This window comes from Triturus cristatus, chromosome 12 (assembly GCF_964204655.1).
Source record: "Triturus cristatus chromosome 12, aTriCri1.1, whole genome shotgun sequence".
NCBI lineage: Eukaryota > Metazoa > Chordata > Amphibia > Caudata > Salamandridae > Triturus > Triturus cristatus.
Genome location: NC_140595.1, coordinates 720,533,480 through 720,537,404, shown reverse-complemented (window position 1 = coordinate 720,537,404; position 3,925 = coordinate 720,533,480). Strand labels below are relative to the sequence as shown.

At 43.0% G+C, this 3,925-nt stretch overlaps 1 non-coding gene across 1 annotated transcript; it reads right to left on the bottom strand.

The window, feature by feature from the left end:
- Positions 1–1,753: 1,753 nt before the first annotated feature.
- On the bottom strand, positions 1,754–1,835 carry TRNAS-GGA (transfer RNA serine (anticodon GGA)). Its single transcript has one exon. It is a non-coding gene; the product is annotated as a tRNA-Ser (tRNA).
- Between the last annotated feature and the right edge of the window lie 2,090 nt (positions 1,836–3,925).

Sequence of the window (3,925 nt, the reverse complement as noted above, 5' to 3'; positions counted from 1 at the left end):
AAGATGCGGAGATTGCTTTTCCCGCCCATTCGCGATGTGTTTTTGCGTGCTCGCGGGGAAATATATCTCCAACTTGCCCATGCGGTCGTTAATGGGCGCAGCCATCTTGCTCGCGATGCTTATTTCCTGTTCGCGATCGCAATGACGTGTTCACGATCGCAAACTATCACGGGATAGCGAGACCAGTTACCAACAATCCAACATCTTGTGGCGCACGCGAACGGATAGGAAAACTCGTCAGCGAACGCAGGGACCCGGTAAGTCGCGACCGAGCGCGCGAGAATGCATTTTTAAAGCGCAAACAAGAAAAATACTTCCGTTTCGCGGCAGGTTGCGAAAGTTTTGACATTTTCGCACTCTCTGCGGAACGCAAAAATGTCAAAATATCGAAAATTCCGCGAGCGGAACGTAATTTACCGCCCACGCCTACAACATTGCATTTCTTTTGGTCATATTTGACATCCACTAAGACTTTGAACCTAAAGAACCTAGGTTTCCCTACAGTGCCCCTGTAAGATCATCAGTTTTGACAGTCACTAGCTAGACATTTGCCTGACTCTGCTCCAGGACTGCTGGCCAATTGATAAATATCACTAATTCCAAGCAACTGCGTTCCACTTCTACAGTGGCATCAATCCTTTACATTACATTACCGCCACCTCCACACCATGGTGGGAATGAAATCACCCAGAAGGGAGTGCACACTAGACCTATAATTGGAAGAAATTTGGTGCCAGCTTAGGTGATCCCACTCTATTCTTGACTGCATTCCTTAGACAGTTTTTGGATAAAGCAGGGGATACCAGAATCGTGTTGGAACAGCTAGTATTATGCTCATGACTCAATGACTTCCACACGTCTGCTGGAAACGGTCAACGTAATAGTGATTAGCATGTTCACTATCCCATTATTTTTCAGGAATTGTGTACTGTGCGTTCCTTAAGTTGGCATTTGCGGTGTGCCAATGATTGCCTCACTGGTGAATGTCTTTGCGGCAGCCCACAGGCTCACAGAGACTCACTCTCCAGCACCTCAGAAAGTTACAGTAAAAAAGGCAGCATACAAAATGTTGACAGATGTATCTCAAGTGTAGGAGCTCTTGAGCTAAGTGGACTAAATGTTATCATGGAATGAAGCGGGTTTACTGCAGAGTGCATAGGCTTTTGTCACTACGAACTCGTTCTGTGATACACCAAATGAGGTGGATGAATAATGGTGCCCATAGCAGTACGTATACCTGCACGGTGATTCACTTTGAGCGACAGATAATCGGAGTAGGGAAGTAAGATGAAAGCAAGGTAAAAGAAAAGCATCAGCCAATTGCTCTTGCATATCATGGATCCGGTGCTTTAAAATGATGTAAATGTCCAGGTAGGTAAGCATAGGGCAGATACGCATTGTGTCCATTTACAATCAACTGATTCACCAAACCCTTTGACACAGGCAAAGGCAAAGTACAATTTTGCATAACACCTGTAACATTAAGGGCCGGGCTGCCTCTACCGAGCATCAAGCATTTCCCTGGGAGGCTGGAAGGGTGGGGGTCGATTTAGCACCCAGTAACAAAAGCGCTTCACAGTTTCTGCCCCCCGTCCCCACCACTCCTTTCCCCGGGGGCTGGTCTGTCAAAATTGCCAAGGCTGCTTTGAATTCCCAGTCTGGCCCTGAAAAAAGCCCACCTATTTATAAAACTGACATGGAAGAAATACTAAAGGTTAACTTCTGAAATTGTAGCTGATGATAAAAGGATTCTTGCTGTCAGCAGGATTCGAACCTGCACGGGGAGACCCCAATGGATTTCCAGTCCTTCACCTTAAACACTCGGCCACAACAACTTACTATAAGCTTTGTGCAAATATTTTGTATGAAAGTTTTCAAGTTGTCCCACATCAAAGTAGTGATATTCTGCAATGCGCTTTTTAAAAACAATGTTTTTTTCATCATGCACTTTCTGTCCTAAAAACAAAAATTGCACGAGTATATCTATGGATCTGTAAAAGGATACGCTTGCATGCAAACTCTCATGTGGCACTCAATTTTTTGGACCCTGTTGCACTCTGTTTTTGCACTGCTTTTAGTCTACGACCCATATTACAGAAGTCTACCATCTTTGAGTATTTGAGACTCCTTTGTAAGTGCCTTATCTTTAATCCTTGAAGAGCTCTATAATAAAGGGGTCCATCCAAGATTACTTTCTCTCTTAAAAACAAAATTTGCCTTAGCATATCTTTAGATTGGAAGAGGATACGCTTGCATGCATACTCTCATGTGCCACTCAATTTTTTGAACCCTGTTGCACTCTGTTTTTGCGCTGCTTTTAGTCTATGGCCCATATTACAGAAATCTACCATCTCTGAGAATTTGAGACTCCTTTGTAAGTGCCTTATCTTTAATCCTTGAAGAGCTCTATAATAAAGGGGTCCGGGAAAGATTGCTTGAATGGAAGATAAAAGAAGGCCCACTTGTCTCACCAAATGCCGTAGAGAAACCTGATGTTGTACTCATGTTATCCTTAGTTCATTTTTGTTAGACCTGGCATCCTTAAGGTTGTCTCCCCCCAACCTTTTTGCTTTTCACCTCACATTTTGCTGTATCTTTTTGTTGGCCTTAGGACTGTGGTCACTTTATTACTACTAATTGGTGCTGATGTGCCGGTGCCTTTTCCCTAAACAAGTGTGTAATTGGAGTATACCTGACTGACAGATTTAGTGTACTTGAAAGTCCCTTGTAAAGTGGTATACCATATTCCCAGGGCCTGATTCAAACCTGTCTCAAGCCTGCCACTCCAGTGCCTGTGTGTGCAATGTACTGCCACTTCACCTTGGCATTTAAAGCTACTTGCCAAGCCTTAAGCTCCCCTCTTATTACATATAAGTCACCCCTAAGGTAGGCCCTAGGTAGTCCTAGGGGAATGATGCTATGTAAGTAAAAGGTAAGATATGTACTGTAGTGGTTTGCATGTCCTGGTAGTGACAAACATCCTATTTCATTTTACACTACTGTGTGGCCTACCCCTCTCATAGGTTAGCATTGGGTAGTCCCCTATACTTTTTATTTGGTAATTCCTTATCAGAGGAGTTGCTTTATTTATTTATTTATTGATAAATCCAACTTACTGGTGAGGTTGGATTTAACTTTTCTATTTTAGAAATGCCACTTTTAGAGAGTGAACATTTCTCTGCACTTACTGCTCTATTTGCCTGAGAACCTCTTTCCAATACACGTCTGGATTTGGCTGGGTGACAGCTACATTTGTGCATTCCCTCTAGGCAGCCACAACACAGGCCACGCAACTGCACCTGCATTCATCTGCATACTGATTAGTGGTGGGGATAGAGCTCTGCTCCCCACACCCCTAATATGTACAAGAACAATAATTTATGTCACTAAGTACAATATAGCTACAGTTTATAATCATGTGAGTTTTAACAATTTGTTGTTAGATCGATTACATATTTTAAAGGATCTATTTTTGATGGATATCTTACAAAAACCACTGGTACATTTGCTAATTCTGTTAAAGTAAAAACAAACTGCAGTGACATTGACAACCACAATGCCGTGACTCGGATTCGAACGAAGGGAACTGGAGGCAAGCAGGTTCAAGAACGATAAGTTATGTCAGTAAGCACAATATAGCTACAGCTTATAATCATATGAGGCCATTGGCTTGGCAAGATTGTCAGGGGCCCTAATGCAAGTAAACAAACTCGATCCTCACTCCTAGGTTTGATAGCTATATAACAGATAAAACTGGGGTTCAATGGTAACCTCACTCCCCAGGCCCCAGTTCCACTTCTGCACTACTGACATATCAACAAAGCAGAACTGCACTCTATGTAAGTGGTCTACCAATAAAGAATAGTCTATCCCTCACTCAGACACCTTGGCACTATGTTCCATCACCAGTGCAGCCACACCATCA